General features: G+C 45.4%; 1 pseudogene; it reads right to left on the bottom strand.

The window, feature by feature from the left end:
* Positions 1-2365: 2365 nt before the first annotated feature.
* LOC123400832 lies at positions 2366-5517 on the bottom strand (annotated as a pseudogene).
* Between the last annotated feature and the right edge of the window lie 9123 nt (positions 5518-14640).

The raw sequence follows: 14640 nt of genomic DNA on the forward strand, positions 1-14640 counted from the left end.
ACCTATAGCAACCAACCTCCATGTTTCCTGCAAATAAAAAGCATGCATAATAGCAAAGTCCCTAAATTAGGTAGGGTGTCGTGCAAAGCTACACACAACACTAATCACAAACAAATGCAACAAGAGGTTAAACTAAACCATATACAACTCAACCCAAGCTATCCTGTTAAGAACTCCATGTTGTTACCTCGAAAATAGAGTAGTACTCAGATTGTAACTTGAACTTTTCCTCCAAGTGCCTGTCACAAAGCATGTAAACTTTTAAGCTATGTAGCAGCTACCTTAAAATTGAGCGTTCTATGATGATGCATATTTAATTTGTACCATGTTAGCTCATAAAGAAAACACAGGAATAGGCTGATGGAGATGTGAAGTTCAATACATAAGATATCAAAAAAACGTAGAATGTGTTCTAATATGGACAGGTGCCACGGCATGTCAAATGTATTTTCGCAAAAACTAAACTCTCTACAAACATATGTACTACACTCCTGGCAAAATTTCCTAAAGACCAATATTCCAACCAAGTAAAAGATGGAAGGAGCAATCCTTGCTTAGTCGCATTGTTGCTGGCTAAATTATTGAACCAAACAATCGAGCTTGACATGTGTATAGTTATGTTCAGATTACAAACCCATGTTAAGATAATCAAAATCAGTGAATGGCAGTAAACAATGGAACCCAGATTGTCTTCAGTTCAGTTTTCACTTTTTAGGCCCCTGTTCAGTTCAGAACAAGGAGTGGCCCTAAAAGAATGGCACTCAGGTTGTCTTAATTATAGTAGAATCATGTTAAAACTTCTTACAAACCTAACAAGATCTGGACAACTACAATTTCCTTATCATTCTTTACTAAAAACGATTACAAATAAGGCTTATTTGTCCTTTCAGAATATCCTGCTCTTAAGCAGACAATATAAAGATGGCCTAAACATGGCTAGAAATTTAAATGTTTTCAATTAGTAGCAACTATCCATGGACAATAAACCTAGGAATTAAACTAAATTTGTTTGATTCACAAATCTCAGGCAGTAAGCAGAGCAGCACACAAAAAATGTACAAGTAGCCAATATCCCTAGGGAGTGAGCATGGCCCAAAAAACGACAATCATAGTTTCATCTCTCTACTCAAAGAACCCGAGGAACCTCACTAGATTCTGATGCTCAACCTTCTGAAGCGTTTCGAGTTCCCTGCTAAGTTCAGAAAATAGATACTGACTGTTTAGCTGGAGAAACCAAATAACCTGTTAGTTACTACTGAATCTTCAGCCTCCATGAACAATTGCTGAATATTTATTTCTGACACTTATGTTTGTAACCTTTCTGGCACGTTTGACGACAACCTGGGCTTCCCTTTGAAGACGCAGCAAGAAGCCCCCTCCCTGGCCATGTTCTTCTTGATGAAGTTCGATGTCGCCCTGAATATATCCGCGGCGGTGAGCCCTCCACTCTCCTCGCCTGTCCCTGCTGCAAGCAAATTTTTCGACATCCATAAACCATATTCCGTAAGTACTCTGACCTTCTCAAGAATTTCCATGCTGATTAATCCGTTTCTAGCAAAATTGGCAGAGAAAAATGATTCAAGAGAACGGAGGGTCGCCTAATGGTACCTGAATCCGTGGAGATATGGAAGCCTGCGCTCCCGCTCCTTGAGAGTATCCTCCTGTTTAACCCATGTCAGGAAGAAGACCGAGGCGGAGCAAGAATGGGAGGTCTCCACAGTAATAGCCTTGGAATACAACCCATCACGCTTCAAAAGACTCTAATTACGTGTCTATCTAGTTTCCCAAATTCAAAAATGAAAATAAATTCAACAATTGTGTTTGGGCATAATCTCTTCCGTGTTCTCGAGGGACATTTTTCTTTTGCTTTGTTTGCCGGTGGTTGTTTTGTGCTGTAATAAATTGTCAGTACCACTGAGGTTTCATAGTCGGCGGGTGTACCCAGTTTTGCTCCATGTGGTTTCGAATTAATGAAATTTGGAGAGCTATGCTCCTTAATTCGAAAGAAAAGATTGACAAACGTTTATCAAATCGTAACAATACATTTTTCTTTGGAAAACAAAAGAAATATCCACTAAATCATAACAGTATGCATCAAATCATAACCAGTGACATCGCACATAAGAAAACTCATGGTAGAATTAACATAAATTCAAAAGAACATAACACAAAACGTTAGTTAACATTACTCTCTGTGGGACCGAGAACCCCGCCCTAATGGCGTCCTCGAGTATGGTATCCCCGGCGCCTAGCACATCCGCCATGGCCGAGTCGTACGAGACAACCAAAATCTAGATGTACCTGCACACCACCCCACGCCCGAACATGTCCTCCGGCACCGATGTGCCATTGGATAGCTTGCATGTCAACCACCCCTGGCGATGTAGGCAAAGGTGTTGTACACCAATGACAGCGACGATCTGGCGTTGTTACAGTTGACGTTTGCTGTCAGGAACCGGTCCCGACACACCGCATAACAATCAATCATGCTGTTTACAGACAATGGCAGCCTGTAGGTTGTTGTTGGTCACAGACTAAAATTATGAAGGCATATCTAGGAGCTAGCAACGACACGGCAAAGTTTTGTTTATAGGAAGGAGAGGAATCAGGACACATACCTTGATCAGCCGATCGGAGCCGCCGCGGGACCAGCAAAACGAATCCCTGTCGCCTCTGCTCTGCTTCTCTTCTCTCCATCTCAACTCCTCTCTCTCCCTCGTCTCTTCTTCCCAAGAGGCCGAGCTGCCATGGCCATGGAGCGCTGCCGCCGGCGGCCTCCTCTACGCACTGCCGCGCTCGATCCTGGTCTGATCCGCCTCGCCTCGTCATGGTGGCTTCAATAGGTTGCCGCTTCGTCATGCTGACCTCGTCCCATAGGATAAGGGAAGCCATGCGCAGGAGCTTGGCTGTCCCACTTTGCTTGGTGAAGCTGCACGACGCCTAAGAATATGGTAAGGAGGGAGTAACAAACTTAGTGAATGACTACCAAGTCACTTACTAACATTGGTTCATCTTGAACAGATAAACAAATAGCATTTAAGTACTTGCTAGTTGGAAGCTAATACAGTACATGTTTTCTGAGCAAGTAAAAGACAAAACTTCATTCAGATAGTAATATACTATAACTCACATAGTCACATGTGATACTTCTTTAACAGCAAGAATATTAAATTAAAATAATTATATTTAAAGTGACAAATCTCGCAACTGAAATACAATTATGTCTATACTATATCATCATAACAAAAAAGCATGAATACAAAACAGAAGTTTATACCTTCAAGGGTGTTAGCAGGAAGCCATGATTTAATGTCAAAAGGGTACAGTGCTACATCATTGCACAGCTGGCGTAGCCTCAGAATCAAAAAAAGCACGGTTGAGTAATTACGCAATATCGAATCTCTATCACCAAACTCTATCATTTTGTTTCTCCCTTCCGATTCCATCTGATCATAACACTCCCGTTCCTCTGCAAAAAGCTCAATGTAACATGCTACAACAATTTTAGGTGGAATGGCAACCACACTCTTGCTTCCACACTTTGTTTCTTTGGTTCTGCGCAATGAGATAGCACCAAGTAGGTTCTGCAATACACAAAGAAAAAAATTACCTTGCAGAACTGAAAGATAGCATCATTTGTTTGAGATCCCATTCAAACACCATTATACCAGCATTAATCGTTTTACCCAGATGAAAAGTGCCAAAATTGAATAGCACAATTGACATAATGGAAAATAAGAGATGCATGTAAGCACGCTATGATGGGCTGATAGCAAGTGGTAAGAGAATTTGATGCGCAAGAGCCTATACAAATGTCAGGAACAAAACCTATAGGAGAAACTGTACTGCAAGCAAACAACATGAGTGATAACTTTCTAATCCTAGGATATGGTTTACTGGTTATCACCTTCAATGTTCAAAATCATTTGATGCAACTTGCTATAATTCCTAGTTCTCTACAATTGTGAAAAGACGAAAATGGTGTAGTGAGAAGAAAGGGACAACCGTCTTACTTGTAATCGTGACAACCCAGCCTTATTCCCTTTCTCCAGGGGATGCTGGATTAAGCTCTGCTAGTAGCTCTTGACTGAGAAAGGCTCAAACTTCAAAAACGCCATAAGCGGGTACAAATTCAATGAGCTGTTCTGAATTGGCGTCCCTGTGACTACCCAGCGCCTTCAAAGCAGTCATCGCCCGAGTCCGTAGAGCTGCAGAGTTCTTGATAATATGGGCCTCATCTAGAATGACCCGGAACCATTCAATATCGTTCACAGGTGAGCCCTCCTGGTCAAATTCTGTACCCAAGACGCTGTAAGTGGTAATCACAATGTCATACTTCAACAACACCTCCTTATCTTTTGTTCGCTGCCCATGGTACATATACACCTTCAAGCTGCGTGCATTCGTATGGTCCTCCAGCTGTGTCACCCAAGACGAGAACACCGAGGGCGGGCACACCACAAGTGTCGTCCTCCATCCCGCCTCCGCGTCATCGATCTTCCTCCTTTTGCTCCCTTTGGCCTTCCCCCCTCCGACATTGCGAGCTTTACTTCGCGCAATCAATGACAACAGCGTGAGCGTCTTGCCAAGCCCCATATCATCGGCAAAAATCCCGCCTCTCAGCGGTTGCGGCCGCTGCTTGGTATTCTGGCTGGTGAGCACGTTCTCGTAGCCCCCAGCTTTATCTTCTTTCCAGAATGGCGGGAGGTCGCAGGACTCCTCCCTGTGCACCAGCCACCCCAAGGCTGCCTTCTGGTGCTCGAAGAGGTTTGAGACCACGACATCCTCTGGAGGCTCCATGGGCTCAATCCGGCTCCCCCCTTCCTTCCCCACATGCGCGAACAACTTATCGACATCCGAGCCAGATTTCTTGGCTTGTTCCTGCATGAAGGCGGACCCGGACAGGGAGAACTCGATGTGGTCCGGGTCGATGAGGACGAGGCCGTTGCCGTCGATGGCCTCGCGGCCGATGTCCGCGACGGTCGGGCGGGCGAAGAGGTGGATCTGGCAGGGAAGCTTGTAGAAACTGGTGCCGGCCTTGGAGGACTGGCCGTCGGGCACGACGACGAGGGTGTTGGCGATGATGTGGGAGTCGAGGAGCGGGGCGAGGACCTTGGCGGTGCGGCCCTCGATGTGGCCGACCTGTCGGCCGCGGCTGTTGTGGACGGCGATGGTGTTGCTGTCGAAGCGGTTGAGGGGCTCGCGGACAAGGGACGGCCTCTCGCCGCCGCTGAGGGTGGAAGCGGAGTGGTGGGGAGAGGTTTGGGGTTAGGGTGAAGGAGTGGGGAAAATTTACCGGTCGCGGAGGATGGATGGATTCATGGATGTCTGCCGTCTCAGTGGGTGGGGGAGGGGGATCTAGCATGGGGGAGGGGAACGAGAATGCCCCGACGCCACCTTCCTTGTGGGCACGGCACGGCTTTGCCGGCCGGCCCTCCGGCGGCGGTCCTGCGGGAAGTGGTGGTGGAGGTGGGAACCTGGGCGGCGGCGTGGGCTGCCCAGATGAGCGAGCGCCATGGGCGATCGTGATAAGTGGTTTGGAAAGCATCCTCGGTGAGGGTTGAGATCGTGCACCACCTGGTTTTTTATTAAACCGCCGCCTGGTTTTTGGAGGGTTGAAAAAAATCGGTGGGAAGACGTGGTGGCAGGATAGCTAGCGAGGGGGATCTGTCGTGGTCGAACCATCACGACGACGGCAGATCCCCCTTTAATAGTAGAGATTGTCCATTATTCTTTATTATGATACAATTCTAATGTTTTCCTCTCTGAATATGCAAGGTACATTGCCAGGAGGGAAATTACTGGAAACTAGAATTCTGGACCTGAAAACCAAGAAAAAGGCTGAAAAATCACTAGACTCCAAATAACTTGAAATTTAATGGAGAATTTTTATGGAATATATAATAATTATTGGGCCTAAAATATACGAGAGGGGGCCCACCTGCTGACCACAAGCCAACAGGGTCGCCCACGCCCATGGGCGCCCCTCATGGCTTGTGCGGCCCTAGAAAGTCTCCCCCTCTCTTCTCCTATATGGTGTGTTTTAGCCAAAAAAATCATAAGGGTACTTTCAGGATGAAGAGCCACCATCTCGAGGCGGAAACATGGGCAGAGGCCCTTTTGCTCTCTCGCAGAGAGGTTATGTTAGGAAAACTTCCCTTTGAGAGGGGGAAATCGAAGCCATCGTCATCACCAACGTTGCCTCCTAAGTGGGAGGACCAATCTTCATCAACATCCTCCCCAACACAATCTCATCTTGAACCCTAGTTTATCACTTGTATTCAATCTTTGTCTCAAAACCTCATATTGGTACATATGGATTACTAGTAGTGCTGATTACATCTTGTAGTTGATGCTAATTGGTTTACTTGGTGAAAGATATTATATTCAGATCCTTGATCACCATTGTTATACCTCTAATCTTGAACATGTTTATGAGGTGTGAGTAGTTACTATTGTTCCTCGGCATGTGGGAGAAGTCTTGTTATAAGTAATCATCTGAAGTTGGTATTCGTTTGATATTTTGATGATGTGTATGTTGTTTCTTCTCTTAGTGGTGTCATGTGAACGTCGGCTAAATTAAACTTCGCCATGTTATGGGCCTAAGGGAAGGCATTGTGGAGTAACAATTAGATGATGGGTTGCGAGAGTGACAAAAACTTACGCCCCTGTTTATGCGTTGCTTCATGAGGGGCTGATTGGGATCCACGCGGTTCATGCTATAGTTAGATTTATCTTAATTTTTCTTTCGTAGTTGCGGTTGCTTGTGTGAGGGGATAATCATAAGTGAGTTTCTTGTTCAAGTAAGAACAACACCTTAGCATCAGTCCACCCACATATCAAATTATCAAAGTAATGAACGCGAATCAACTCAACTTGATGAACAGGAGTAGACAGAAATTCTCATGTGTCCTCGTGAGCGCTTGCCTCGTATAAGAGTACTTTTGTGCCTATCATTTGCTAAAGAAATATTGGGCTAGTTACTCCACACTTGGTAGTATTGTTACTTGTCACTTGTTATGAATTATCTTGCTACAAAACTACCTATCGCTATTACTCGTAGCACTTGCAGAGAATACCTTGCTGAAACTGCTTATCAATTCTTTCTACTCCTCATTGGGTTCGACACTCTTACTTATCAAAAGGACTATGATTGATTCCCTATACTTGTGAGTCATCAATTATTGCCACGAATCACTTTTATCTCGAGTTCACATACACATTACATCATTTGTTCAAGATAGTGTTACGTAGCATTCAACCTTGAAAGTTGTCTTTCTTCTATCATTTGACTACTCGAGTACGGGTAGGGATTAAGTTTGGGATCATGATACGTCTCAAATGTATCTATACTTTTTCATTGTTTCACGCTACTATGTTATCGCTTTTGTATACTTTTTATACCTATATTATTTTTCTGTTCTAACCTATTAATTCATTGCCCAGTGTCATTTGATGTTTTCTTGTATTTTTTACTTTACGCAAAACCATATCTACGACGCTAAAAAACACGTGAGGATTTAATACAATTTTCTAAGGGCACGGAAGTTCCAGAAAGCACCGGAGGCAAATGAGAGGAGCCATAGGGCTCCCACATGGCATGGTGGACGACCAAGGCCTTGTCCGTGAGCCATGGTCATGTGACCCTACCTACACCGCCTTACGTCCATTCTTCCACATATAGATTTCATATTTTGCAAAACCCTTCGAAAGATTTTTCTTCAAAAAATCTCGTCATCGCAAGATTCTGTTCCGAGGAGGTCCAATGTGGAGGCCTCTTCTGGTATTGTGTCAGCGGGAGAATCCATTGTCGGAAGGGCCTCAAACAACCTTGTTGGCTCCGTCACCATGTGAGCAGTTCCCTTAGGACCTTAGGGTCCATAGCAATAGCTAGATGGCTCTGTCCTCTTTGATCATCAATACCAAGTTGTCGTGAGCTGCCTTGCATGGTGAGGATCCATCTGATGTAATTCATGGATGTGTTTATTGGCATATGATGAATTGTCAGTTTATGATTAGATTATTCATTGAATTAAATTGAATCTTTTGAGGTTTTCTTGTTGTATAGTTGAATAATGTTTTATGCTCTGTGGTCTATCTAATTTCTTTGGCAAAGTTTGATGGATTTATTTCGAGAGGGAGTGGTGCTTAATAGTGCGTTCCATGCGGTGTTTTCATATCTCAGTGATAGAAAGGGACAAGACACATATCATATTGTTGTCATTAAGGTGACGACGTCTCATCATATTGATTGATGTTTTACTGTCTACACTATGTCATCGTGCTTATTGTAATGTTTTGTTTCTTGTAAACTTAATACTTTGAGATTAATTCTCTATAGTGGTCTTGGGTGAAGTATTTGTAATACATGCAGTTTGATATCCGTCTACTTATTACAAATGTACTCTGTACAGGAGATTATACCATGAATGCCCATGGTTATAAATACAACCGTAACTTGTTCCCCACACCATGCTTGTAGGCTTGAGATATGCCACTAGAGAACATATGCCGTGGGTCTATTTTCTAAAAAATACTATGTGCTGTACCATTTTACCTTTCTACCAACTAACATTATTCCTTGCAATTTAATCTTATAATTAGCAACACGAGAAGCTTAACAACCTTCTTGACTTGTTGGTGATAAGTTTCTTTTATTTTGTATGAGCAGGTACGAGTGACTTTGTTTGCTCAAAAAACTCTTTATGATTGGATAAACCTTGATTCCTTAATAAAAAAATACATATTGTTAGGTTTCATCGTCCTTACACTTGCGGACAGTCAATGACTACTGTTGTATGGTTAAAAGTGACATTTGGGAAGGTTCAATGATCCGCGTTGGAGTTGGCCTTAGTGAGTCAACAAAGTTGGTTGCAGTGATACGCTTGCCTGAGATTGAGACGTGTCAACCGTACTAGTTCTAAACTGGCCGGTGCCCATAGCTTTCGACCCATCAAGGCGTTGCTTGCTCCCGACAGAGCCGCGTCACCTCGTATGTCTCTTCAGTTCAATCCTGCCGTGATAACTACGAGGTGCGTGTATGTACTACTAGTAGTATAGCATGGGCAGCACGCGCCTCACGACCCTAGCTAGTTCCATGGTGGACGAGAGAATTAAGGCCAACTTTAACGCTAGATCCATCCGGGAGGGTAGTTTTGTTCGGATTTTGTTTGTTTGCACAAAATACGGACATGTCTGTCTGTTTACGGTTATGCTGTCATCGATGCGTTCAATCGGCCTGCCACATCTCCAAATGTTTGTAGATGCGGGCTTGAATTTTATCAAAAACAAGGCCCGTTTCAAATAATATAAAACCATAAATAAAAACATTTAAACGGTCACACGTTCGTTTTAGTCAAGTTTAATACATTTTTTAATAAAACATAAAATATAAATAAGATAAGGCCGCCCATCGTCGATGAGGCCACCGTCGTCTTCAAAAATATCGTCCTACTCGTCATCGTCGTTGGTTAGGTCGACGTACGGAGGCGGTTCCCAAAGGTGGGCTTGCGGCCGCTGCCAGATCGAAGGCACTAGCGACGCCTGCACCACTTCCTCTCGTGGCTCCTGCTCCGGCTTGGGTGACCGCGGCGGCGTCGCTAACCATGGCCCGACACCCAGTACGTCAGCCATCTCCGACGTCGTGGCCGACCAGTATCACTGCTGGCTCAGCACCTGCGGGTTCCACGCGACAAGTGACGACTTGCCACCACCTCCTCTTTAATCTCCTCCTTCACCACGGCGGCCTGCTCCAGCTTCGGGATGGTCACGTCATCGGTCGCAAAGAGGGCCTACGTCTCACGGCGGGCGCGGCCGCTCACCGGCTCTGAAGGGATTGACATCCAACATGAGAGGCTGATGACCGGGGCCCGCCGCGCGTGCACATTTACTTTGAACGGTGATGATAGTTGGGAGGCCATCACGCGTTCCCAAAACGGACGAGAAAAAAGTGTATGCACGTCGGTTCAGTGTCCGTGTGGCGGCAAACCTAATGCAGATTTGTGTCGGATATGAGGCGGGGTGAACGTCAAACGGACATATGTTACGGTTGGGGTCGTGCGTTGGCTGTTCGTTTTGTCTCAAACAAACATACACAGATGGAATGGGGTGTAGGGTTGGAGTTGGTCTAAAAGCGGTGGGATCAAGATATGCGCAGGTTAACGGGAGATTGGATTATTTGCCCCACTTTATTTGGGCATCGGATAATTTACCCCGCTTTACATCAGATTGGATGATTTACCTTTCTTTTTCTTTTAGATAATATGTCCTTTTTATTTACTGTAATAATTTTTGGCTTTTTATCTCTATTTTCACCACGTGAAATGACTTTCCTACCCCTGTGGCAAATTTGCAATTCTTTCCTTTTTTTTCTCCCTTCGTTGCTATACCAAGCGAACAAACTGATCAAGCAATCATAGATTGATTCTCTTAATTAGTTGCAGCTCCATGTCCGTGCCCAGCAGAGAGGCAGATGCACCCTCGGCCGCCAATCCATCGCCCCACGGACCTGAAGCTGCCGGCCGGGCAGGCGACTCCTCCAACCCTGAATCAGCACGAGATGCTCCAGATTGGTTAGTACTCTAATCAATCCACAACATCCTCTCCAGATTGGTTGTTCCGGCTAGCACAACACCTTGAGGCTCGTGAACCCACTTCCCAGTACAACACCATGGCACTTTTTATTCACAACATGTGTGCGTATGTGCAGCTAGCACAACACTTCTGTGGCGTTGATGAACCTGTAAAGAAAGGAAAGTAAACTAAGATGAAGCATGAAAAAAAAACTTCAGATCTAGCATGCTATTTTATTTTTTGATTTAATGTTCTCTTACTAATTGGATGATGCCCTTATGTTAAAATGTTTATTTGTTCTCCAAGTAGGTCAACAGTGGTGGCTAGAAATGATACACACGTATCAACAGTGAGTTCCTTCTCCGATCGAGGACACGGTGGAGTTATGTCTGACGTAGGTAGGTGTTTAGGATCCATTCTTGCGACACGACGAGATGCGCTTCTATCCCTGACGAGGCCTTCGTGCCGAATTGAGGATAGGGTCGCATCTTGGGCGTGACAAGTCATGAAATAAAGCCATGTGCAACGAGAGAAGTCATCTATAAAAATAATATAGTATTTATGACCCCCTTTCGAAGCGAAGGGAGCCAGACCCCATACATCAGAATGAACTAAATCAAAAGGACGCTTAGACACTGACTCACTATGTGGATATGTTAACTGAATCTGCTTGCCAAGACGACAACCCTAACACTCTAAAGAGACATCTCCTGAGACAGACCCCAGAAGACCTCGACGAACTAACGACGACAAACGAGAACCACACAGATGACCAAGTCGATGATGCCACTGCTGGAAGGAACCAGCAGCCGAGGCGACCAAAGCGGAAGAACTGGCGATAGAGTGGGCAGCGGAAGGAACATGAAACCAGTCCAACTCCCAAAGACCGTGATAATCACGGCGGCGAGGGCCAGCCCAACCAGAGTGTGCGTTCGATGGTCCTCGACAGAATAAGAGTCAAGGTCAAGGATGATGCGACAACCAGAATCAGCAAGTTGACCAGCGGAAAACAGATTCATGGTAAGTCGAGGAACATGAGCAACATCAGGAACAGAATAAGGAGTGGTAAGATTGCCTCTACTAACGACAGAAAGGGGAGTACCATCAGCGGTGAGGACATGAACAGGAGAATCAAGCGATCGAAGAGAGGACAGAGGGGAAGAATTACAAGACATATGAAAGGAAGCTCCAAAATCCAGAACCCAAGGGAATGTACCTGACTGTGTAGAAGGTGGTTGCTCAGTGCGGGAAGCCTCAGTCACAGAACCAGCAGTACCTGTCGAGGAAGAACCTGAAGCAGCGAGCAGACGCTTAAGTCTCAGAATATCCTACTCAGTCAAAGCGATGGCTGAAGCTGTCGAGGTAGATGACGAAGTCTCTGTAGATGATGGTCGCACCTTGCGCAAGTGTTTCTTCTTCGTGTAGCACTGGGACTCAATATGACCATCATTATTGCAGTAGCCACAATGTGAACGGGGACGACCTGAGCCTCCAGAAGGAGTGGGCAAGAGCGGCGGAGCACTCGAGCGAGAAGGGGCCGGTGCAGGAGCTGGCATAGAAGACGATGCATCACAGCCATCTGGGACAACAAACAAGAAAAAATTGACCCCAAGGAGGAAGAGGCTCTAATTTTAGTTCATTGAATTCCTATTTTAAATCCTGAGAAGTGTTCAAATATTTCATTTTACAATATATGGACTGGGAAGAATTATTATTTTGCTTGATGTAAACTCGGTTTAATTTGTCATGTCATTTCAAACGAGCTACCTTTTTTCTGACATCAGTTTGCGATTTCGGTGTCGTATATTCTGCCAATTCCATGTGCTAAGTGCACATATTTTGTGAGTCCATTTTTTTAATCTATGAATCAAATGCTATCAAATTCCAAAGAAGTGCATAGGCTAATTAGTACTACTATCAACACTGTCGTCCAGCCATGGTATTACCGCCGAAGCAACGAGCTCACACACACACAAAATCTGTAAATCCATGAATCAGGTGGAAGAATTAGTTTACCCGCAACAAGGTCGTCATCTGCATCTCCGAGTTACAGCCGGAGACCCCGGACCCGCCGGTCCGCCGAGATGCAGCGGGAGCCGCCGCAGCGGGCCGCCTAGCTGCACTGAGAGCCGCCGCCCCGGCCGCCGAGCTGCAGCGGGAGCCGTCGTAGCGGGCCGAGGAGCTGCAGCAGAGCCGCCATGCCTGCCCGAGGATCTGCAGAGGGAGTCGCCGAGCTGCTGCGGGAGCATGCCGGTGAGAGCCGCCGCTCCGGCCGTCGAGCTGCAGCGGGAGCCGCCACGTCGTGCCGAGGAGCTGCAGCAGAGCCGCCATGCGTGGCCGAGGATGTGCAGAGGGTGTCGCCGAGCTGCAGCGGGAGCACGCCGTTAATACCAGACTATTGGGGAAAGAACAGAGCATCGTTGAACTGTGGAATGGGGAGCTGGTCGATGAAAACTAGGACCAGTCCAACAGCAAATTTGCCACAGGGGCAGGAAAGTCATTTCACGTGGTAAAAATAGAGATAAAAAGCCAAAAATTATTACAGTAAATAAAAAGAGCATATTATCTAAAAGAAAAAGAAAACTGGGGCAAATCATCCAATCTAATATAAAGCGGGGCAAATTATCCAATGCCCAAATAAAATGAGGCAAATAATCCAATCTCCCGCAGGTTAACTGTGTGACGTCGATCGGGCAGGCCCAGGTGCACCTAACATCTGTGGCCCTGACAGAAACGGATGATTCCTCACTGATTGATGATCGAAACGGCGCCATCAGCTGGATCGCCAATTCTGTGGCGCACGCACGGCTGCGTCCCGGAGAAGCGACCGTGGTGGAGGCCTACCACGGCTTATAGATTGTGTTGTTTGATCATCTGGACGTAAAAGCCTTAAATAGTCCTGGTTTGATTGGGATAGCGAAGAATTGGTTAACATATGTCCATCAATTTGCACCTTGTCGCACGTAAAATTCTTAGCTTCTTACAACGTTTGTACATCGCTTGTGTCAAAGCTTAAGAGAGGGTGGGTTTGCAGTCGGCAGATTGGTAGGCCACGGTATCGAGGAGCTTCGTTCTTTCGTTGTCGCTGGCGTCAAATCGGGAGGGAGGCATCTCTGATGGCCAGGACGAGGTCCGAGTCATGGGTGAAACGGACAGGACGCGCAGGGGGTTTGGTGTCGAGTAGATGGCTGGTGCGGGGTGGGTGTCACCTGATGTGCGATCTCGCGCTGCCCGCCGATGGAGACCTGAACGGCATCCTTGCGATTCACACGGAAACCGCCCGCGTGTCGAATATCCGCTCGCTGCCGCATTGCCGCCACCAGAGGCGGCGCACGCCGTCTCGAGCGGCTGGATCGGTGCAGTACCATCTGATTTGAGGTCGTTTGATACACGAAACATGCTTGTGCCGCTGTGCGTTCCAATGAAAGAAAAAACCTATATATGGATAGTCAAATATAAATATGGCCTAACATCCCTCACGGGTCAATGACCACTATTTTAACATATATACCCATAGTGTCCACACAATGCATACAACACGAAATCCCAATACAATGATCTCAGCCAAATGTGATTTACTCACAGAGTTTTATCCACAATTGCTTCATTTTAAATGCCGGAAATTACCATGTATTTACACCTTGAAAAGTCATGTAGGCTTCAAAGTTTTGCCCACAAAAATGAAAAAAATGTTATAGTTATATTACAGAGAAGAAATTTGTCACTCACAACGATAAACAGGCAAAATATTATAAGTCGAATAGATTTTTGGAGAACAGAGAGGATAGCTGGATTCCCACCTTTTCATTAGAATAATAGTTCCTCCGAAATCTATTTTGGTTCCACACATAAGACTATATGAAAAGAGTAGCAACCAAAACACACCAGTTACCTTTATTTCACTAGTTTCTATAAACAAAATGCAATATGTTTACAATTTATCTTACAATTATGCCCAATCAAAAATATCTTACAATTATGCCAATTTGTTTTGTTAGTTCTCTAGATTTTGTATTAGCACATGTTTTGTGTACATAGTCAATACTTAAAAAGGCTAGACACAATTAT

Source organism: Hordeum vulgare, chromosome 1H (assembly GCF_904849725.1).
Source record: "Hordeum vulgare subsp. vulgare chromosome 1H, MorexV3_pseudomolecules_assembly, whole genome shotgun sequence".
Taxonomy (NCBI): Eukaryota; Viridiplantae; Streptophyta; class Magnoliopsida; order Poales; family Poaceae; genus Hordeum; species Hordeum vulgare.